This window comes from Bos grunniens, chromosome 21, assembly GCF_055505025.1.
Source record: "Bos grunniens cultivar Pamir isolate PY7600 chromosome 21, Bosgru_T2T1.0, whole genome shotgun sequence".
NCBI classification, from domain to species: domain Eukaryota; kingdom Metazoa; phylum Chordata; class Mammalia; order Artiodactyla; family Bovidae; genus Bos; species Bos grunniens.
In genome coordinates this window covers 20,756,097-20,780,950 of record NC_141185.1, presented here as the reverse complement: position 1 = coordinate 20,780,950, position 24,854 = coordinate 20,756,097, and the positions used below count along the sequence as shown (strand labels likewise).

General features: G+C 39.6%; 1 long non-coding RNA gene across 14 annotated transcripts in view; it reads left to right on the top strand.

Moving 5' to 3' along the window:
* LOC147349204 (uncharacterized) overlaps nt 1–24,854 on the top strand; it is a 535,617-nt gene that overhangs the window by 266,586 nt on the left and 244,177 nt on the right. The window contains exon 6 of one of the 14 annotated variants that reach the window (XR_015149627.1): nt 18,420–19,155. The exons of 12 other annotated variants lie outside the window; for them this stretch is intronic. This is a non-coding gene — a long non-coding RNA (uncharacterized LOC147349204). Of the gene's footprint in view, nt 1–2,486; nt 3,883–18,419; nt 19,156–24,854 lie in introns of those variants that run through there. One more of the 14 variants, XR_015149632.1, reaches the window with a different exon arrangement.

Genomic DNA, 24,854 nt, shown 5'->3' with positions numbered 1-24,854 from the left:
TACCATTCACCATGTACACATTCACCTATGAAGAATATCTTCATTGCTTCCAAGTTTGGGCAATTATGAACTAAGCTTCTGTAAATATCCCCGTGTAGGTTTTTGTGTGGACATAAGTTTTCAACTCCTTTGGGTAAATATCAAAGTCTGACTGCTGTAGCGCATGATAAGAGTACATTTAGTTTTGTAAGAAACTGCCAAAGTGCCTTCCAATATGACTACAACATTTTGCATTCCCGTTGGCAATGAATGAAAATTCCTGTTACTCTACATCCTTGCCAGCATTTGGTGTTGTCGGTGTTCTGGATTTGGGCCATTTTGATAGGTGTGTAGTGGGATCTCATTGTTGTTTTTATTTGCATTTTCCTGATCACATATGAAGTGGAATATCTTTCCATATGCTCTTTTACCATCTGTATGTCTTCTCTGGTGAGGATAAATGGGGAAATTTCAAATGCTCATACAATTATTCTGTTGTTAACAGCTTTAGCCTAAGCTAAGCTTTAGCTCTGGTCTACACACAGATGGAGCTTTCCTGGTGGCTCAGATGATAAAGAATCTGCCTGCAATGCAGGAGACCCAGGTTTGATCCATGGGTTGGAAAGATCCACTGCAGAAGGGAATGGCTACCAACTCCAGTACTCTTGCCTGGAGAATTTCGTGGACAGGGGAGCCTGGTGGGCCACAGTCCACAGAGTCACTAAGAGTTGGACATGACTGAGTGACTAACACACACACACACACACACACACACACACACACACACACACACAGATGGGTAACACACAGCTCCCAGCTGCTCACAGTATCAACTGCATAACCCCATATTCTGGAGTCAGACATACCTAGTATTAAATCAGGCTCTTCCATTTAGAGTTGGGCATTGAACAAATTGTCTAACTTGGTAGCCCTCAGTTTCTATATCTGTAAAATGGGATGATACCTCCCAAAGTGGGTATGAGAGTTTGATAGATGATGTGAGAAAGGTGCTTGCCACAATCCCTGGCACACAGTAAATGCTGAGAAAGTCCATTTAAAAATTGATTCTCTTTATACATTTAGAAGATGTAATGAGCCAAGTTTCAATTATTAAAGGGCCTTTCTCAGAAATTATTTATTTTTAATTCTTCACTCTTAAGATCAATTTAAGCTTCCCTGGTGGCTCAGAGGGTAAAGTATCTGCCTACAAGGCAGGAGACCTGGGTTCGATCCCTGGGTCAGGAAGATCCCCTGGAGAAGGAAATGGCAACCCACTCTGGTACTCTGCCTGGAAAATCCCATGGACAGAGAAGCCTGGTGCAGGGTATAGTCCACGGGATCACAAAGGGACATGACTAAGCGACTTCACTTTCTTTTAAGATCAATTTAGAAGACTTTCAAGGAGATGGCATAATAGTATGAAACATAGAAATATTTATTAAAATGTAATATTGAGTGATCTTTTCACTTAGGCTATGATTTACACTGCATGGTTTTTAAGTTGCATAGGAATCTTAACAAATAGTACTGAAATCTTGAAAAGCAAAGTGTGAAACATCTCTGGAAGTGTATGGTTTTTGTTCAGTCGCGAAGTCATCTCTGACTCTTTGTGACCCCATGGACTACAGCACGCTAGGCTTCCCTGTCCTTCAGTATCTCCCAGAGTTTGCGCAAACTCATGTTCATCGAGTCAGTGATGGCATCCAACCATTTCATCCTCTTTCACCCCCTTTTCCTTCTACTCTCAATGTTTCCCAGCATCAGGGTCTTTTCCAATGAGTCAGCTCTTCACATCAGGTGGCCAAAGTATTGGGGCTTTTCCTTTAGGATTGACTTGTTTGATCTCCTTGCTGTTGAGGGGACCCTCAAGAATCTTCTCCAATACCACATTTCAAAAGCATCAATTCTTTGGTGTTCAGCCGTTTTTATGGTCCAACACTCACATCCATACATGACTATTGGAAAAACCATAGCTTTAACTAGATGGACCTTTGTTGGCAAAGTGATGTTTCTGCTTTTTAATACATTGTCTAGGTGTGTCATATCTTTTCTTCCAAAAAGCAAGAGACTTTTAATTCCATAGCTGCAGTTACCATCTTCAGTGATTTTGGAGTCCCAGAAAATACAGTCTGTCACTGTTTCCCCGTTTTCCCTATTGGCCGTGAAGTAATGGGACTGGATGCCATGATCTTAGTTTTTTGAATTTTTAGCTTTAAGCCAGCTTTTTTCACTGTGCTCTTTCACTTTCATCAAGAGGCTCTTTAGTTCCTCTTCACTTTCTGCCATTAGAGTGAATAATCTGCATATGTGAGGTTATAGATATTTCTCCCGGCAATCTTGATTCCAACTTGTGATTCATCCAGGCCGGCATTTCGCATGATGTACTCGGCATAGAAGTTAAATAAGCAGAGTGACAATATACAGCCTTCGTGTATTCCTTTCCCAGTTTTGAACCAATCTGTTGTTCCATGTCCTGTCCTAACTGTTGCTTCTTGCCCTGCATACAGGTTTCTCAGGAGGCAGAAAAGGTGGTCCATCCGGTATTCCCATCTCTTGAAGAATTTTCCACAGTTTGTTGTGATCCATACAGTCAAAGGCTTTAGTGTTGTCAATGAAGCAGATGCTTTTCTGGAATTCTCTTGCTTTTTCTATGATCCAACAGATGTTGGCAATCTGATCTCTTGTTCCTCTGCCTTTTCTAAATCCAGCTTGTACATCTGGAAAGTCTCGATTTATGTACTGTTGCAATCTAGCTTGGAGGATTTTGAACATTACATTTCTAGCATGTGAAATGAGCATGATTGTACTCCAGTTTGAAAGTTCTTTGGAAGCATAAGATGCTGGGTCAAAGGATAAGGGCATTTCAGTGAATCCTAATACAACTGTGTTTATTGAAGAAAAAGAATGATCACTTTAAATATATAGATGTTATTTCTAAATGTATTAAGGACTGCTGAAAGTTTTGAATGTGTTGTATCAATAGAATTGGAAATTGGTTCTTTCAACATCATCTACAGAGCCCCTCCCTGGATTCTAACCATATTAGCTATTTGCCATGGCCTTTCTTCACTGGTTCCCATCCCACATAATCTGTGAAAGTTCCCAACCAATCTTGTCAAATACTTTCTGGAAGCCTTAGCTGATACATTCCTCTTATACTCCTCACAGAATTTTGGTAGAATTTTGCTTTTACCTTGTACATGCCCCTATTGTCGTGATGATAATAATAGCTACTAAAGTACTGCAGACTTACTGCCAATACTTGGTGCCAGGCATTGCATTCAGGATTTCATATATTTTCCCTTTATTGCTTATAATAAGATCTTTAAGAGCAACCTGAAGTCAGGGATAGTGTGATCCATTCTGGATAGTTATAATCTTGTAAAGAACACTGACCTTTTCTTTTGGGTGTAGAAAGAATGGTTGAGTCAAACCTATATTCTTCCTCAGGGGTAGAGAGACCCTTATGGGCATGTAATTTATGCAAATAAGAATGAGGTACAGTCCCTGCCTGTGAAGAACTCATGTTCTAGGAAGAGATCCAGACAAACAAACTGTTAGGTTGGATCATAAAAATTGCCATTTTTCTGGACCAAGACTAGTCAGATATAAATAATCTCATATGATTTGAATTCACATTATATATATATAACTCTGGATGCAGAGGCATCTGAATGTTTTGCTTTAGCAATTTAATGAAAAGAAATATTTCTATAGTTTATAATGCAATTATCTGTTTTACAAATATATATGAGTTTAGTGCTAGTGAAGATTTATTATTACAAGAAATATTTATTTTAAGATAATATAAAGTTCCAAAATTATAGTTTTTAGATTTTATAAAGGTGGAAAATAAATTAAAATAAATGTTGATCCATGTCAAAAATTTCTGTTGCAAAAGGTAAATAGATTGAAATTGTCATTTGTCTTTCATTATGTTCCTAATATGCTACATATTGAATTTTAGTGAATTCCAGAGGAATCTCAGAGACTATTGCTTCATACACACACATTTCACATATATGTATAAATGTATATATGTAAATATACATTTATACATATATAAATTTAGGGGTGAAAGAATGATAGTTTGTGATATTCCATGGGTGAAAATGTAGAGTAAGTATTCAAATAAGGTGTTGTGATTAATATATTTACAAGCATTTTTTCTCATGTATCAATAATTCTTTAGCTTCATTAAAGTTACCTTAGGTAAGGATAATATTTAAATAAAAAGATAGTACAACGGTAAGCAGAGAAATGAATTGCTCTACTTCTAATTAAAGTAGAAACAAGTTGAAACAAAACTTGGCCAGAGCAATATCAGAACATCTATGGGGCATACTAAATGTCAGTAAAGTAGCAGGATGCTAAAGCTGAAACTCCAGTACTTTGGCCACATGCGAACAGTTGACTCATTGGAAAAGACTCTGATGCTGGGAGGGATTGGGGCAGGAGGAGAAGGGGACGACAGAGGATGAGACGGCTGGATGGCATCACCGACTCGATGGATGTGAGTTTGAGTAAACTCCGGGAGTTGGTGATGGACAGGGAGGCCTGGCGTGCTGTGATTCATGGGGTTGCAAAGAGTCCGACAGGACTGAGCGACTGAACTGACTGACTGACTGACTGAAAGTAGCAGGAAACAAATAGAATGTCCAAAGGTTAAAATGTTACAAAAGTAGTAGTAATCTACTCTTTCAAAATTGTATCCATGCTGAGGATATATTAAGTAACAGATGAGATTCTGCTCATAAAGCTGAAAACTGTATTTCTGTGTTTGATGTTATAACCCTAGTGACCAGCAAAGGCTTATACACAAAATTTTCTCAGCCAGTAACTGTTGCATGAATAAGTTAACAGATGAAACATATCAAAGCATGGACTTTAAAATATAATGGTTAATCTTTGTAAAAATTAGAAAATCTTCATAGGCATAAAAGCATTTATTATATTTGTAGAAATAAGTCAGTGAAGATGAAAATTCTTGTTACAGGAAGAAATTAAAGAACAGAAGTCCAAGATTAAATTCTTAGTTTTATTCCAATGCACATTAATGAATATGAGCAGATTCATATTAAAGACTGCACATTTTATTAGATGATTAAAAAGTTGATAAACAGGTCTTTAATCTCTTGTAGTTCATGGATATGCTAAGTAAATAACATTTGAGGGAAAACCAGGCAACTTTTCAAGTTTTAGCTATAGCAGATGAAATAGAGGGAAAGTCAGAGATAGAGACTCAGTGAAATGAGAATGGAAAGAACTTGGCTTCACTTCATCTTTCTTTTGATTTAACTTTGGGATCTTGGGCAAGCAGCTTAAAACCTAAACTCTGTCAGCTGCCTATACTCACCATACTCGCCTTAATCCACATATTACAAAGACAAATGTAACATAATTTTATAATTAAATTTATCATAATAAAAGGATTTCTTTATTAAATTAGGTGCATGCAAAAGAAGTGAAATTCAAATTTGGCTAAGAAAGAGCCTAAGAAGGTGGTAAATTTTCAACTGTTCATTATACCAAATTAGTAATAGTCTCCTGGGCCAGAAGGTTTCAGCCATATGCAAATTCAGCAGCAGGCTTAGTGAGAGAAGATAAATAGCAAGGAGTGGAGGGGAAGGGGTTTGTCATAACCCAGCTTTGGGTTAACCCTTCCAAGAATTGCCATCAACTGAAATCACAAGATTAAGGTTGGCAAATTGTAGGGGAGGCTTAGGTTTGAACCAGGCTATATAGTCAGTGGACTGGTTGGATCTCCTTGCAGTCCAAGGGACTCTCAAGAGTCTTCTCCAACATCACAGTTCAAAAGCATCAATGGTGTGCTGTGATTCATGGGGTCGCAAAGAGTTGGACACAACTGAGCGACTGATCTAACCTGATCTGATCTGATCTAGTCAATATCAAAAGGATGAGTCTAGAGGACTCTTGACCTGCGGCAGAAATCAATACCATGATTCTGGGGATTTCCAGCCATTTGTCAAAAATGTAGAAATCATGGTCTGTGCCCTAGAGCAAGGGAGCTGACAAGATCCAGGTAGAGGATCAGGGACTCAGCCAGATATGAGTCGAGTAAGTGTACCTGCCCCACTGAAGTTGGGCTTGGTTACATGACTCACTTTGGCTAATGAATTCTCAGCAGACATGACATAAGTAGAGGCTTTTAAAATTCTAGCCCCATTTTGTGCCCTTTGTTTTATTCAGTCACTAAGTCATGTCTGACTCTTTGCAACCCCATGGACTGTAGCACACTAGGCCTCCCTGTCCCTCATTATCTCCTGGAGTCCCTCCAACCCCAAGTTCACTTCCACTGATTCAGTGATGTCATCCAACCATCTCATCCTCTGTTGCCCCCTTATCCTCTTGCCCTCAATTTTTCCCAGCATCAGGGTCTTTCCCAATGATTTGGCTCTTTGCATCAGGTGGCCAAAGTATTGGGGTTTCAGTTACAGCATCAGTTCTTCCAGTGAATATTCAGGGCTGATTTCCTTTTAGGACTGACTGATTTGATCTCCTTGCTGTCCAAGGAACTCTCCAGAGACTTCTTTAGCACCACAGTTTGAAAGCATCAATTCTTTGGCATTCACCCTTTTTTATTTTATTCTCTAAATGTTCCCAGGTAGTGCTAGATCCGTCAGCCTGGACCTCGCGTTGAACATAGGTAGTGTAGATCTGAGTTCAACTCACAGCTCGGGGCTAAGACTAACTGACCCCACTGCCTGAGCAGAGCTGCTCAGCCCGCTGAGCCTCGCCCAAGTCAGCAGAACTACAGCTGACCATCAGACCTGTAGTGTTGGGAATCCATCTCTGTGGTTGTAAGCCACTGAGTATTGGATAGCCTTTTTTGCAGCATATTGGCACCCCACTCCAGTGGAGTGGAAAATCCCATGGACAGAGGAGCCTGGTGGGCTGCAGTCCATGGTGTCACTAAGAGTCGGACACGACTGAGTGACTTCGATTTCACTTTTCACTTTCATGCATTGGAGGAGGAAATGGCAACCCACTCCAGTGTTCTCACCTGCAGAATCCCAGGGACGGCAGAGCCTGGTAGGCTGCCTGTCTATGGGGTCGCACAGAATCGGACACAACTGAAGCGACTTAGCAGCAGCAGCATGGCAATTTTCAAAGTGTGTGTGTGTATATATATATATATATGTTTAATTTCCTTTCAAAATCTTTGGCATTATCCCCACACATTAATGCTTATTAATATGTATTTTTTCAGAAATAATTTTTTATTGTCAACTCTTCAGCCTATGGCTTTATCTTAAAGGTGCTCAGTGCAATTCACCTGGCAGAAACACCAGGGAAATGGTTTTAATTTAATCCCCCTTTAGTTAGTCCTCTTGCTGTTTCTAAAAGATTTCATCAGAACACAAATGCACTTGTTCACTCCATAAATCCCAAATGTGATCAGTTCATATATATGCCTTTTGGAGAAAAGGACCATTCAGACCACATGTTTTGGTAAAAGCACCTGAGAAATTTATTTCTGAGAACATCCGCCGAACAATCTTTCCTCCAAATAATTTACACCCAGAAGATATTTTTATACTAGTATAAGAAGCAATTTTGTTCCATAGAAAAAGGTAGTAATCAAAGCTGTTCAGTATAATCTATAAGGCCTGTCTAATACATGGATCCTTGGGCTGTATTTGAACTTAAAAACACTGTCTGATATACTGATGTGTTTGCTTGCTCGCTTGTTTTAGAAGACTGATTCTAAATCGAAAAACTTTGTAAAACATGAATGTCTGTGTGATGGTGAGGAGAGGTCAATTTTAAAGTCCGTTGGCAATTTTCTTTCTGTAAATTAAATGTCTACCCACAGTGGGATTTTTAAAAACTTTTGACTTCAAGCTAGTTAACTGTACAAGCTGCTTTATAATAATTCAGTGACCTCTTTTCCCTAATTCCTAGAGTAAGGCCTATCATCATTCATGTAATCCTTACTGTATCTGAAGTTTGTGTTTTTTTATAAAGAAAAGAAATTTTAAAAATTGTCTTCATTTTAGCTAACATTTTTAAGCTACTTTCTTTTGATAAGAAAATATAATCACAAGGCAAAACACTGAATACTCCACAGAAATAATTAGCAAAAATTTATTGACAGCCTACTATGTGTTATATATTCTTCGAAGAGTTTTACTTGTATTAGCTTAATTATCCTTCACAGTACTAGATAGATACTATAATTATTCTGTCTTATAGATAAGAAAAATAGGTAGAGTTTAATTAACTTTCTAGTGTCACACAGGAAGTAGGTAATAAAAGCAAGATTCCAACCTAGGCAATCAAGTTTTAGAGTCACCATTTATATTGGTCAATTACTAATGTTATAACTCTAAAGATGGAGCTAATTAGGATGCTTATTGGTCATAATTTCCCTTTCAAATTACTGGAGCTATTTAAATCCATCTTCCTCTTACTGGCAAAGATAGTTTTATTGGCATAGTAAAAGGGCAGAATATTGGCAGATGATAAAATATACTTAGAGGTTGGTAACCCAAATCTTAAGACACCCAGGACTTTGAACCTTACTATTTTTTCAGCAGCCCTTTGGAGAGAATAATCAGAAAAATGGCAGAGCCTTAATTTTGAATGAAGTACTTTAAAATTAAAATAAAAATTTTTACATTCCTGTATTTTAATGATTTTATGCTATTACCAAAACTTATAATTTAATAAAGGAACTGAATGATCTTACAGTTGAAGGAATTGGATAATCAAATAATGTCAAAACTAGAAAAAAAGTTCTATTGGCAGTGACTGTATGTTCTTTGCAGGGCTTCCCAGATAGTGCTAGTGGTAGAGGACCAGCCTGCCAGTGCAGGAGACATAAGAGACAAGGGTTTGATCCCTGGGTTGGGAAGATCCCCTCGAGGAGGACATGGCAACCCACTCCAGTATTTTTGCCTGGAGAATCCCATGGACAGAGGAGCCTGGCAGGTTACAGTCCATGGGGTTGCAAAGAGTCAGACACAAAGAGCAGGACACAGCTGAAGCGACTTAGCATGCACACATATGTTCTTTCTAATTTTGTAACAGAAATAAATATTGTTGCATACTTGGTTGATCAAACATTTGTTCTGGACTCATGCTGTCAGCTGATAAGGGGGTATTCAACATAAACCCCTCCATATTCTTTCTGGAGAAGCTTTGGAAATAGATTCATCTTATCAAATGTTGTGGTTAATGCCATTTTGGAAGCAAGTACCTCAAAGCATGAAGTCCTTAATTGGAAAGGTAAATCTTGGCACATTATTGAAACATCAGATCAGATCAGATCAGTCGCTCAGTCGTGTCCAACTCTTTGCGACCCCATGAATCGCAGCACGCCAGGCCTCTCTGTCCATCACCAACTCCCAGAGTTCACTCAGACTCACGTCCATCGAGTCAGTGATGCCATCCAGCCATCTCATCCTCTGTCGTCCCCTTCTCCTCCTGCCCACAATCCCTCCCAGCATCAGAGTCTTTTCCAATGAGTCAACTCTTCACATGAGGTGGCCAAAGTACTGGAGTTTCAGCTTTAGCATCATTCCTTCCAAAGAAATCCCAGGGCTGATCTCCTTCAGAATGGACTGGTTGGATCTCCTTGCAGTCCAAGGGACTCTCAAGAGTCTTCTCCAACACCACAGTTCAAAAGCATCAATTCTTCGGCGCTCAGCCTTCTTCACAGTCCAACTCTCACATCCATACATGACCACAGGAAAAACCATAGCCTTGACTAGACGAACCTTTGTTGGCAAAGTAATGTCTCTGCTTTTCAATATGCTATCTAGGTTGGTCATAACTCTCCTTCCAAGGAGTAAGCATCTTTTAATTTCATGGCTGCAGTCACCATCTGTAGTGATTTTGGAGCCCAGAAAAATAAAGTCTGACACTGCTTCCACTGTTTCCCCATCTATTTCCCATAAAGTGATGGGACCAGATGCCATGATCTTCGTTTTCTGAATATTGAGCTTTAAGCCAACTTTTTCTCAACACAAAATAATGATGGAACTTCTTAGTTCCCTCTTCAGAGCTCCAAAAATCCTGCAAAGCAAAATAATGGGATCAGAGAAGTCTGTTTACAATCAAGGCTTGATCTGAAATAAAACTGGACATTTTGAACATGGGAGAATTCCATCAGGGGTTAAGCACAAGTACAATTACCCTTTCTCAGAATATCAGATGCCTTAATTTACAGGAAAGGGAATGATAAAATTAGAAGCTTAAGACTAATCAAGAGTCTTGAAAAAAGATAGGTCAGCAAGTTAATAGTGTTGAATAATAATATATATCTCATTATGGATAACTATCACAGTTTGCTTGGGTTAGACGTGAGGGCTTTCTGGGGATATGAGTTTTCAGTGTATGTTATAATGCATAATTAGCATGAAAATCTCTGAAAAGCTCCATGTATTGTATCCCCCTCTACCCTGCACATTTATCATTTTCTGTTGACTGTATGAAAGAAAGGGAGAGAGTACTTCTATGGGTACTTATTTATTTATTTTTTTGTGGGCTTTTTTTTTTTTTTGGTGCAGGGCCCAAATGAGAATAGCTAAGTCCTTACATTCATAACCTAGATTAGTTGAAAATTTGAGTTAATTGTGAAATAAACCAAATGAAGATCACAATCCATTAAAACTTAGCACTAAGTATAATACTGCACAAAGCTGACTGCTGATGATTTAAAACAATGTCTTTCCCCTTGATAGTTTTCTATGGATGCCTGTTGAATAGCATGGTAGATTATGACCATTTTATGTCTCGTTTTTCCACTTAGTTACCTCAGTCTCAGTGAATTCATTTAACTGAGTTTTAGTTTTCCAGATCAGGTTTAAGTTCAGTCTTTTTTTTTTTTTTTTAGCTGTTTCATTTGTTTTAGTGAATTCTTATTCTGCACAAGATATTCTGGCAGGCTTTTTGCTAGCTTATTTTTAGAGCTTCACCACTTAACATGGTGAATGTTATGATCAAGGAAATAGATGTATTAGATAAGATAGATGTAATAGATGTAATAGATAAGATTACTTATAAAATGTTGAGTTTGGAAGAAGTACATGCTTACAAACACAATAGCAGCTTCATGGATGGTCTTTGGGGTGGATCATGTGAGAAGCTTTTAGCAGGGCATGATGGTGTGGGATGGCTATGATGGGCTAAAACAAAATCCACAGCTCTGTGAGCTGGTTTTATCTTCTTGCTTATTCTCAGGGCACTCATTGTGCTGTGAGTGCTGTAGTGTTACTGTTCCACGGCTTATTTTTCATGTGCAGATTGTATCTTAGAATATAAGTCAAAATGTAGCAGATACTCATCCTGAGTTGGCTAAAATACTTATCTCTTATCTCTATAGGGCTAAGTTGCTTCATTCATATTCGATTCTTTGTGACCCCACGGACTGTAGCCCACCAGGCTCCTCTGTCCATGGGATTCTCCAGGCAAGAATACTGGAGTGGGTTGCCATGCCCTCCTCCAGGGGCTCTTCCCAACCCAGGGATTGAATCTGTATCTCTTAAGTCTTCTGCACTGTCTGGCAGGTTCTTTATTTCTAGTGCCACCTGGGAAGCCCTTTGGCTTTATAAGGTAAAGGTAAATTTAATTGACCCCCAGAAAAGAAGTTAAAGGCCTTCCCTGGTGGCTTGGCTGCCAATTTCAGGAGATGTTAAGAGATGCAGATTCAATCCCTGGGTCAGGAATATCTTTTGGAGAAGGGAATGGCAACCCACTCCAGTATTCTTGCCTGGAGAATCCCATGGACAGAGGAGCCTGGCAGGCTAGAGTTCATGGGATCACAAAGAGTCAGACATGACTAAGTGACTAACACTTTAGAAAGGGAGTTACGGTTTTCTCTCCCACAAGTATTCTCTTGTAATAAACCATTATAACCCAACTGGAACATGTTATTTTCCTCCTTCCCTCCTCTCATGAATAAAGTTTACAATGTTTTGGGGAAAGTACTGTGGAACTTCTTAAAGATTCCAATGGCTTTTACAAGGAAACTAAATGGTTCCTTTCTTACTACATTGTCCCCTGGGGGAATTCCGATATATCCAGATATATTTGGTATATTGATATATTGCAAATATATCATTGCAACTATGCTAAAATTCTACCTTTTAAAAGCAAAGATTAGATGGTAATTGCAGTGGCAAAGATGATGAGAAGAATAACCATAGTTTATTGAGTACCTACTAAATATCATCCATTGTTAGAAGTATACTTCTTATATGTTATCTTATTTAATTGTGACAGCAATCTAAGAGGTAACTGCTATTATCATTTCTACTTCATAAATGATAAAACTGAGGCTTGCCAAGTTGAAGTGAGTCTCTCAAGAATGCACATCTGATGTGGGCCTGCTTCAGAGTCCAGGTAGAAAGAGAGGAGCCTCTGCAATCACTTCCCAGACACAGGGATGTACATGTGGAAGGGGCAGCTTCCACTTGGAATGTGGGAGCAGAGTCCTGGGGAGCAGAGTCCTCAGGTTGCATATCGGCCCAGAAGATAAAAGCAACGTTCATTGAAGAGTAAGTGTTGACCATAGAACGAGTCCTCCAGAAGACATAAGGGAAAGCTCGAGAGAAAGGAGGTAAGTGGGAAGTTGAGTCAAGGGATTGGAAAGAAAGCAGTGTTTTGTGGATGTTGTTATCTACCAAAGGAGACCTCCTGTGCAATGAATAAGGGTATCAGGAGTCTGAAGCAAGATGTGTTGAGCTGGCCTTGAGTTTTGCAAGAGAAGTGTGCAGTGGAAATGAGTAGGGAGAACTTACAACTTCCCAGGGTTAGCCTGATAGGGGCTTCCAGATCTTAAATTCTAGAGCAGGGGTCAGAGGCCTGATTGTTAGTGCTGTCGCTGGCTGAGGAAGGCCCTATTAGAATCTGGGCCTCTAGAAGCAGGGCACCTTGGCTCAAGGGTTGCAGATCCTCACTATAGGTTGTGTTTCTGGGTAATGGTGTGTTCTCATGGGATTGCATGATCCTAGTTGTGTGTTTGGAGTTTGTACTTTCCTAGGGATAGAGTTATCCTTTATGTAGGATGAACAAATTCAAAAGAAGGGAAAGTAAAATCACCATTTGAACAAGGGAAGGCAAGTTGGGAAAGAAAAGGGAAAAAGTTTTGATTTGCAACCTAATGTCAGCAAGTTTACATGCATAATTTATTTTAATCTTCAGACATTTTGCTAGTTTGATGATATTATTTCTGTTTTATAGTGAAGAATAAAACTTGGGGCTTGAAGAGATTAAAAAAAAAGCCCCACGGTCACATAAATAGTAGGTAGATCTGGGATTAAAATTCAGCTCATCTAACTTCAAATATTTTTCTTTTTACATTACAGCATATGGCAAGGCATTTTTAGTAGTAGGCAGTCTATTGCCTGAGTCTGCTAATATGGAATATAAACATGTGTTCATTTCTGAAGCTTGTCTACTGGTCTAGACCTTCTGCCAATATGTATAGACAACATCTGTGACCTATAAAGGTTTTGCATTTCCCTGAAGTTTGTTTTAGTGTTTTATGAAATCAGGGATTGTACATTTACAGCCAGCATTCATTCAGGGTTTTCCTCTATCAGTAGTAGATCAATAAAGGAAGGGAGCTTAAATAGTGGGATTGAAATGGAAGTTCAGTTTCTTTGGGGGAAGATCTTGACTTTCCTTTACTCAGAAATAAGTTGGGAAACATTTGGTGTCATCTGATCTGCTCTGGGCTGTGGAAAGAAGAGGAGTGAAAAGCAAAGGAGAAAGGGAAAGATAAAAGCATCTGAATGCAGAGTTCCAAAGAATAGCAAGAAGAGATAAGAAAGCCTTCCTCAGCGATCAGTGCAAAGAAATAGAGGAAAACAACAGAATAGGGAAGACTAGAGATGGCGGAGCCTGGTGGACTGCCATCTATGGGGTCGCACAGAGTCGGACATGACAGAAGCGACTTAGCACAGCATAGAGATTTCTTCAGGAGAAGGCAGTGGCAACCCACTCCAGTACTCTTGCCTGGAAAATCCCATGGACGGAGCGGCCTGGTGGGCTGCAGTCCATGGGGTCGCTAGAAGTCAGACATGACTGAGTGACTTCACTTTATTTTTTCACTTTCATGCATTGGAGAAGGAAATGGCAACCCACTCCAGTGTTCTTTCTTGGAGAATCCCAGGGACGGGGGAGCCTGGTGGGCTGCTGTCTATGGGGTCACAGAGAGTCAGACATGACTGAAGTGACTTAGCAGCAGCAGCAGCAGAGATCTCTTCAAGAAAATTAGAGATACTAAGGGAACATTTCATACAAAGATGGGCTCGATAAAGGGCAGAAATGGTATGGACCTAATAGAAGCAGAAGATATCAAGAAGAGGTGGCAAGAATACACAGAAGAACTGTACAAAAAAGAGCTTCATGACCCAGATAATCATGGTGGTATGATCACTGACCTAGAGCCAGACATCCTGGAATGTGAAGTCAAGTGGGCCTTAGAAAGCATCACTATGAACAAAGCTAGTGGAGGTGATGGAATTCCAGTTGAGCTATTCCAAATCCTGAAAGATGATGCTGTGAAAGTGCTGCACTCAATATGCCAGCAAATTTGGAAAACTCAGCAGTGGCCACAGGACTGGAAAATGTCAGTTTTCATTCCAATCCCAAAGAAAGGCAATGCCAAAGAATGCTCAAACTACCGCACAATTGCACTCATCTCACACGCTAGTAAAGTAATGCTCAAAATTCTCCAAGCCAGGCTTCAGCAATACATGAACCATGAACTTCCAGATGTTCAAGCTGGTTTTAGAAAAGGCAGAGGAACCAGAGATCAAATTGCCAACATCCTCTGGATCATCAAAAAAGCAAGAGAGTTCCAGAAAGACATCTATTTCTGCTTTATTGACTATGCCAAAGCCTTTGACTGTGTGGATCACAATAAACTGTGGAAAATTCTGAAAGAGATGGGAATAGCAGACCACCTGATCTGCCTCTTGAGAAACATACATGCAGGTCAGGAAGAAACAGTTAGAACTGGACATGGAACAACAGACTGGTTCCAAATAGGAAAAGGAGTACGTTAAGGCTGTATATTGTCACCCTGCTTATTTATGCAGAATACATCATGAGAAATGCTGGGCTGGAAGAAGCACAAGCTGGAATCAAGATTGTTGGGAGAAATATCAGTAACCTCAGATATGCAGATGACACCACCCTTATGGCACAAAGTGAAGAGGAACTAAAAAGTCTCTTGATGAAAGTGAAAGTGGAGAGTGAAAAAGTTGGCTTAAAGCTCAACATTCAGAAAACGAAGATCATGGCATCCGGTCCCATCACTTCATGGGAAATAGATGGGGAAACAGTGGAAACAGTGTCAGACTTTATTTTTGGGGGCTCCAAAATCACTGCAGATGGTGATTGCAGCCATGAAATTAAAAGACGCTTACTCCTTGGAAGGAAAGTTATGACCAACCTAGATAGCATATTCAAAAGCAGAGACATTACTTTGCCAACAAAGGTTCATCTAGTCAAGGCTATGGTTTTTCCAGTGGTCATGTATAGATGTGAGAGTTGGACTGTGAAGAAAGCTGAGCACTGAAGAATTGATGCTTTTGAACTGTGGTGTTGGAGAAGACTCTTGAGAGTCCCTTGGACTGCAAGGAGATCCAACCAGTCCATTCTGAAGGAGATCAGCCCTGGGATTTCTTTGGAAGGAATGATGCTAAAGCTGAAACTCCAGTACTTTGGCCACCTCATGCGAAGAGTTGACTCATTGGAAAAGACTCTGATGCTGGTAGGGATTGTGGGCAGGAGGAGAAGGGGACGACAGAGGATGAGATGGCTGGATGGCATCACTGACTCGATGGACGTGAATCTGAGTGAACTCCGGGAGTTGGTGATAGACAGGGAGGCCTGGTGTGCTGTGATTCATGGGATCGCAAAGAGTTGGACACGACTGAGTGACTGAACTGAACTGAACTGCTCTGCTCTAAGCGCTTCCCTGGTAGTTTAGCTGGTAAAGAATCCGCCTGTAATGCAGGAGATCCTGGTTCGATTCCTGGGTCAGGAAAATCCACTGGAGAGTGGATAGACTATCCACTCTATTATTCTTGGGTTTAATCTCTCCCTAGTGGCTCAGCTGATAAAGAATTTGCCTGCAGTGTGAGATACCTGGGTTTGACCCCTGGGTTGGGAAGATCCCCTGGAGAAGGAAAGACTACCCACTCCAGTATTCTGGTCTGGAGAATTTCATTGTGTTGTGAAGAGTTGGACATGACTGAACAACTTTCGCTTCATTATTTGCTCTGACTTAAAGAACAGTCCTCCATCCTACCCACCAAAGTCATCCGCACAGCCTGAGCTAAGGGTACCCCTTAAATTAGAAGCAGTAAACAAGGAGGATGAAGAAAGGTGTTCTAGTACTGGGTGTTATATCAATGCACAGGGAAGACTTCCTAGGTCTACAATCATTGTTGCATGGCTGCAGTAATTGTTACAAAGACCTAGCACAGCACTTTCTATACCACATTATTAATCTGTTTTATCCAAGTAGAAAACAGGAGCACTGTTTTTATTGCTATGCAGTCCCATTAGTTTTACAGGTATATAGTAAGTCTCCGTTAAAATCAACAATCAGAGATTAAAAGGTGGAATTTGCCAAGAAAGTCAGAAAGTCCCAGTGGAAGGCTCTCTCATTTGCAGGCACTCTGTTGGCTTCCCTGGTAGCTCAGAAGATAAAGAATCCACCTGCAATGCAGAAGACCTGGGTCCAATCACTGGGTTGGGAAGATCCCCTGGAGGAAGGCATGGCAACCCACTCTAGTATTCTTGCCTGGATAATGCCCAGGGACAGAGGAGCCTGGTGGGTTGCAGTCCGTAGGGTTGCAGAGTTGGACATGGTTGATAGACTAAGCACAAGCACGTATTCTGGTGGCTAAGATAGTAAAGAATCTGCCTGCAGTGCAGGAGACCTGGGTTTGATCCCTGGGTCAGGAAAATCCCCTGGAAAAGGGAATAGCAATCCATTCCATATTCTTGCCTGGAGGATCCCATGGAGAGAGAAGCCTGGAGGGCTACAGTCCATGGGTCGCAAACAGTTGGACACAACTGAGTGATTGACACTTCCTTCCTTCCTTTGATGAGAGGTGATTACATTTCTAGGTAGAGATGATAAAGCTTGGGCAGGAAGAGATGTTGGCAAAGAATGTTGTAAAGTTCCTTTCTCAACTTAGGATGCTCATTTCGGAGTCTAACTGCTTGACCCGCCTCTGTCACTGTAAATCTGCACAAAACCCTTATATAACTGTTCAGTTCTGTTTACTACATGACCAGAGAATGCTTAATAATCTATAAGATCATTCATATTTTGAGAATTCTTTTACATTTATGAAGTACCCTATAAACAGTGGATATATTGCTTAAAGTAAGTGCAATATCTTTAGAAAGAAGTTTGTCTTCAAAACCCAAACCTAACTAATCTAAATCATAATGAACACTTTGGAAACAACTGGGACACTGGGAATCCATTTATTTCAATTTTAATGTCTGGCAGTATTTTTAAAATTTTTCATTTCAATAGTAGCAGTTTGCCTTGAAATGTTATTAAAAAACCTTCACACTAAATAATCACATATGCCTGCTACATTCTAATGAAAATAACATCAGTGTTTCTTTTGAGACTTTCATCCCCAAGGAAAAGTCCTTAGAAATAAATGCAATCATTCAGTTATATAAGTAGCTTTCTGTATCCTGATAGACAGTGAACTGGAGAGGAAGAAGAATATGGAAGAAATGGGAAATAAGAAATGAATGACGTAGTCTTCAGTATGGTTTTTATTTTTTATCTCTATCTTTGTCTGAAATAGCCTCCTTCACTCTGGTCCTGAGCTGAACTCTAGCATAGTCTCCACCTGGCTTTGAATCTTTTATCTTCAAAGTTATTGACTTGCCTGTGTATCAGTTCCTGTGTCAAAGAATGGGCATAATAGTAGATGTATCTCACAGGGTTGTTGGGAGTTTTCAATTAAAACATACTTACAAAGTACTTAGAAGAGTGCTTGGCATATAGTAGGCATTTAATAAATGTCAGCAATTATATTTATTGTCATTGCTGTTAATGTATTCTGGGCTGGAGTTAGAATAGTTGGGCCAGAGCAATTCATCTGCTACACTTTTTTTTTTTTTTGGAAAATGTCTCAGTTATCACTCATCTTCTGTTGAATGAAAATCCTACCAAGTCCTGCTAATTACATTTAAACTGCTTGCCATTTCCACTTCAAAGTTTTCACATGCTTGCTTCAAACCTTCACATTGCTTGTGTTATGGTGTCATTCTCTTAATTGGACCTGAAAGTCCTTATTTCTCTAGTTCATCTCCCATGTTGACCACAAATATATCTTTTTGGGTTGCAAAACTGGCATCTGCTTGAAATTCACTCCAGCACATAGTAAGTGTTCAACAAAAATATTCTATTTTTCTTCTAGTGATGCTACAGGCAGCTTATGAATGAGAAAGCTCTCCAGAATTGGTGACAAGTAGCTGCTGAATTCCGGAGAAGGCAATGGCACCTCACTCCAGTACTCTTGCCTGGAAAATCCCATGGATGGAGGAGCCTGGTAGGCTGCAGTCCATGGGGTTGCTAAGAGTCGGACACAACTGAGCGACTTCACTTTCACTTTTCACTTTCATGCATTGGAGAAGGAAATGGCAACCCACTCCAGTGTTCTTGCCTGGAGAATCCCAGGGACAGCGGAGCCTGGTGGGCTACTGTCTATGGGGTCACAGAGAGTCGGACACGACTGAAGTGACTTAGCATAGCATAGCATAGCTGCTGAATTCAATGTTTCAGGGATTCCATAGCAGCAGTTTTCAGAGTGTGTTGAACAGTGAACTAAACAATTAAGTTGCTTTCTCGTTATGGGGATTCAATAATTATATGGCATGGACAGAGGCTGATTCTAAGAGAATCATCAGTCATTTTGAAAGAGTCATAACATTTAGATATATTTGTAAGATCCCACTTAGATGGCCCCCTATTTTTAAAAATCCATATTACTCCTTCAACTATAATATAAATTTTTCAAAAATAAACCTTAATACATATAGAATTTTCTTATGTTTATAGTTTTATACTTGATGCTTTAGGAAACCCTTTATGATAATTTAAAAGTGTTTTTTTTTCCTTTTTCTTTAGAATGTGCTAAAGAGAAAAGAAAATAAAAAAGGAACGTTACTTAATATTGGTATTTTGATTATTTTGATGTTGTAAAGAAATTATAACTAAGTTACATGATACTTTCAAAGTTTAGATTTTACATTATTTATTTGCCATGTGAAATATAATTTGAGAAAATGGAAACAAAAAAAAAATACTGTGTTGGCTACACATTGAATTGGTGTGATAATGAAATTCCTGCTTTGTATCGTTTCTTTGGTATGCATACTTTTCTATGATAAGAGAATTTTGCTATATTGTTCAGCCTGGAATTACAGTCAGACCCATCCCTCCACAGGGCAGGCTGAGACCTACCCTGAGAATAAGGTGCTTGCTCATGGGCTGCAGTTCACTTAGAAGAGAGGCTTGTCCCTCAGACCAGAAACTAGAAAGGAATAGAAGGGCACTGCTTGGGTGTTAGAATCTTCCTTGGACTTTGAAGGCATCACAGTGATTGAGAGATTGCTGGATCCTAGAAATATCCTCTGCATGAGGCAGCCTGGGATCAGGGAAGAACGAAACACAGAGTGGAGTTGGTGGCTCTGAGTCAGCCCTTTAAGACTAAGAGCTGAATATCTTTCTGGAGTTGAGCTATAGGAGTTGCTTGTGTATTTTTGAGATTAGTTGTTTGTCAGTTGCTTCATTTGTTATTATTTTCTCCCATTCTGAAGGCTGCCTTTTCACCTTGCTAATAGTTTCCTTTGTTGTGCAGAAGCTTTTAAGTTTAATTAGGTCCCATTTGTTTATTTTTGCTTTTATTTCCAATATTCTGGGAGGTGGGTCATAGAGGATCCTGCTGTGATGTATGTCGGAGAGTGTTTTGCCTATGTTCTCCTCTAGGAGTTTTATAGTTTCTGGTCTTACATTGAGATCTTTAATCCATTTTGAGTTTAGGGAACGCTCTTACACTGTTGGTGGGAATGCAAACTAGTACAGCCACTATGGAGAACAGTGTGGAGATTCCTTAAAAAACTGGAAATAGAACTGCCTTATGATCCAGCAATCCCACTGCTGGGCATACACACTGAGGAAACCAGAAGGGAACGAGACACGTGTACCCCAATGTTCATCGCAGCACTGTTTATAATAGCCGGGACATGGAAGCAACCTAGATGCCCATCAGCAGATGAATGGATAAGAAAGCGGTGGTACATATACACAATGGAGTATTACTCAGCCATTAAAAAGAATACATTTGCATCAGTTCTAATGAGGTGGATGAAACTGGAACCTATTATACAGAGTGAAGTAAGCCAGAAAGAAAAACACCAATACAGTATACTAACACATATATATGGAATTTAGAAAGATGGTAACAATAACCCTGTGTACGAGACAGCAAAAGAGACACTGATGTATAGATCAGTCTTATGGACTCTGTGGGAGAGGGAGAGGGTGGGGAGATTTGGGAGAATGGCATTGAAACATGTAGAATATCATGTATGAAACGAGTTGCCAGTCCAGGTTTGATGCACGATACTGGATGCTTGGGGCTAGTGCACTGGGACGACCCAGAGGGAGGGTATGGGGAGGGAAGAGGGAGGAGGGTTCAGGATGGGGAGCACGGGAATACCTGTGGCGGATTCATTTTGATGTTTGGCAAAGCTAATACAATATTGTAAAGTTAAAAAAAAAAAAAACAAGAAACCACTCATCACACACACAATAAACAAGTTCAATATTAAAAAAAAAAAAAAAAAAGACTAAGAGCTGAATATTGTCTTTTCTCTGGGTCAGAAATTGGAATGGGCCAGGTTTTAAGAACATGCTAGCTAAAGCAGAGTTCAACAACAATGACAGTAACTTACATTTCCCTAAAGTGAACTGTTTATGTAACTGACTTTGCTTATTTCCTCCCATTCTTCCTTAGCATCTGTTAGGGGCTGAGTTTAGTTATCCTCCTCCAAATTTCTATAGTAAAACTCTAAGCCCCAGTACCTCAGAGTGTGACCAGATTTGGAGATGAGGCCTTTAAAAACGTGATAGAATTAAAAAGAGGCCATTGGAATGAGACCTAATTACTTAATCTGACTGGTATCCTTATAAGAAGAGGAAATTCCGGCGCACAGAGGGAGGCCAGGCACTCAGGGCCGTGTGTGCACGGAGGAGAGATGGCGGCAGGGCAGAGTGGAGGCGGCCATCTATGATCAGAGAGGGACCTGAGGGGAAACCCTGCTGACCTTGCATTTCTGACCTCCAGAACTGTGAGAAATAGATTTCTTTTGTTTAAGCTTCCCAGACTGCGGTACTTTGTTATAACATTCCTAGCAACTAATATAGCATCTAACAAAGAATCTCTTTGAAGCTTCAACTAGGTTCATAAGAGCTCAAGGGAACCCACAGGAGTGATTTTTCACCCCCTCTTAGGAAAGGCTTCAGTGTAGCCCTGGGACAGCCCAGGGCACAGTACTCAATGGGAAAGAATACTAAGGAGCATGTAGAACATGTGACCTGTGTCTTGTTGCTTTTGCTCACTAGGCATGGGGATTCTCTTTTATTATTTAATAAAGCAGGCAGTTCCCCTCTAATTACCAATTACAGACTGAACTGTGAAAGAAAGGAAAGGGGGAGGATTCGACTGGATTGTGTGGGCCAAATCATTCCCCACTTGTGTACTTTCAGTAACAATTGTGTAAAATCTATGTGTGATTTATTTTTCAATGCAAAACTGCTTTTAAATTCTGGAAAAATGGTTTCTTACCAACTGTTATAATCTGAGAAGTCAGCTTTTCCTTTAGCAGATATTTTTAGAAACCAGGAGCTGAAACAAAACCAACTGTTCTGGAAACAGTAGACACAGATAGATGGTCATATGACCTAGACATCTATACTGCCCCTGGCTGAAACTATAAGGTAAATTAATGCTATTAAAATATTATAGCCTCATAATTGGAGAATAATTTCAAACAAAAGGAAATATGTTTTTAGTTTGTACCCAGGAAAGAATTTTGTGAGATGTCTGTACCACTTACAGTTATTAGAAGATAGCTTTATTTTATTGTATTCTATAATATTCTGATGACTTCTCTGTATTTTAATATAATTGTCTTTGATCCTCTGAATTTTTAGATCTCTGAATTATTAAGCAATAAAATTTTAAAGCATTTCTGTTTTCATACAAACCTTGATTTTAAATTTACCAATAGTTTAATTTTTTTTTGTTTGTTTGTGCCAATCAGAGGAAAGAAATAAGTGATACAGAAAAAAAATCACATATCCTTTGTGATATATTACTTTGACCCTCACTTAAAATCAGGAAAAGACCTCCAAGTTCCAGGGAGAAATGTTTTTTCATACCTTAAGGAAAAAGTCTGTTATTGGCTTAGTCTAGTTAAACATCAGTGGTTAACATTGGCATTTCTTTCCTAACCGCTTTTCCCATTGTATGAGTTTTCAATTGCTGCTGTAACAAATTACCACAAACTCAGTGGCTTAAAACAACACCAATATATTCTTTTACAGTTCTGGAGGTCAGAAGTCTGAAATTGGTATTGCTGAGTTAAAATAAAGTTGTCTGCCTGTCTGTATTCTTTCTAGATGCTCTAGGAGAGAATTTGTTTTTTTTTTTGGCCTTCCCAACTTCCAGAGGCTGCCTGTATTCCTTGGCTTGTGGGTCCTTCCTGAATCTTTAAAGCCAGGTATATAGTGTCTTCAAATCTCTCTCTCTCTCCCCCTCCTTCTCTCTTCTCACCTCTGCTTCTGTCGTCACATCTCATTCTCTGGCTCTTGCCTTTCTCTTATAAGGATCCTTGTTATTACATTTGACCCAATGGATAATGCAAGATATCTTTTATCTCAGGATTCTTTACTCAATCATATATGCAAAGTTTCTTTTGCTGTTTAAGGTAACATATTTACAGGTTTTGGGTATTAGGATGTGGATATTTTGGGGAGACCATTATTTTGCATACAACACTCACACAACTGGAAGTCCTTCTGATTGTGGAATAACTCTATCTGAGCCCATATAGAGTGGGTTAACTGTCTCTGAAATTTTAAAGGTCAGAGTTATAGAATGCATGGTAAATTGCTTCAATCATGTCTGACTCTCTGTGACGCTATGGGCTCTTTAGGCTCCTCTGTTCATGGGATTCACCAGGCAAGAATACCAGAGTGGGTTGCCATGTTCTCCTCCAGGGGATCTTTCCAACCCAGGTATCAAACTTATGTCTTTTATGTCTCCTGCATTGGCAGGCGGGTTCTTTACCACTAGCACCACCTGGAAAGCCCCAGAATTATAGAATACTTGTATGTAAAATCTGACTACTATGCTTAGTCTCTCAGTTGTGTCCAACTCTTGAGACCCCACAGACAGCTCACCAGGCTCCTCTGTCCATGGGATTCTCTAGGCAAGAATACTGGAGTGGGTTGCCATGCTCTCCTCTAGGGGATCTTCCCAATTCAGGGATCGAACTCAGGTCTCCGCATTGCAGGTGGATTCTTTACCATCTGAGTCACCAGGGAAGCCCGACTACAGTTGCATACAAATACAGTTATAGAATATTTGTATGCAATTGTAGTCAGATTTAACATGAGTCTCTAATTTAGTGGAGAATTGCTGTTGATGTGAAAACTGGGCCTGTTAAGTGAGAGTTGTTAGAAGAAATACAGGTCCATAACCCATTATCTGGAACTCTTAAGACTAGTTGTGTCTCAGATTTTTGAAAGATATTGTGGTTTATAACTGTATATTATATAATGTTCCCAGTGGTGTCTGTAACTAGATTAATTACTATTTCTACAGCGAATCATGAATATTCATACTGAGATAAAGACCATAAATAGCCTTACATCAGTTTATATCATATTTTTACCACTTCTTGAGTTACAAAAAATGATCAGTTCCTAGAGCCCTTTTGATTTTGGGATTGTGCAAAGTATCACTATATAGAGAAGAGAAAGAATCAGAAAACACACACATGTACACATTCGCACACAGATGTGTACACATATACACAAAAGACTGGATGTTATTGGCTATCAAGTAAAGATTGGGTTGAATATTGCATGTGGAAATGAATAGAAAAAAGGCAAAGTCAAATATAAACAAAGGTTTAGTAGGTATTCTATCACAGATTAAATTTCTTTTCCTCCTTGAGCAAAAGGAACTATTCTTGTATAGACAAAGCAAAGTGATTAAACTATTTGAACTTTTCTTTGGAGCAGATCTCTTAGTTTTACCAGCATATATCTGGTAGAGACTCTATCCAGGGGAGAGGAGACTTTGTCCTATACTATGGAAACTAGCTTTTCTATGTCTTATAGATCTCTTACAGGAGTGGGGAAGGGTGATCCATCAATATGGTTTAAGGAGTCTCTGAACAAATCCCCATAGGAGGGAACAAAATAGGGTCTCTGATGATATTACCAGAGCAAAGAAAAACATTGGACCTAGTCCTGACTAGGCTAGTTCTGACTGAGCCCAGAATTAAGATGAGGAAGAGTAGGTGGCCTTAAGCCTGTGAGGTGGTAGGTGCTAAAAATTTACTGACTCAGACCTCTACATGTTGCCTTGAACCTAGGACGTGGCTGAGAGTGTGAGCTGAAAGAATCGGTCTCTTGGAATAAAGGTATTGTAAGATATGGAACATTGTCAACTGAGTTTAATATATATAGAAAAATTTCCCTCAGCATCAGTAAGGAAAGTGAAGCCACACAGCAGTGGCTCACCTGAGACTGTCCTCAAGTCTCAAAACAATAAAAT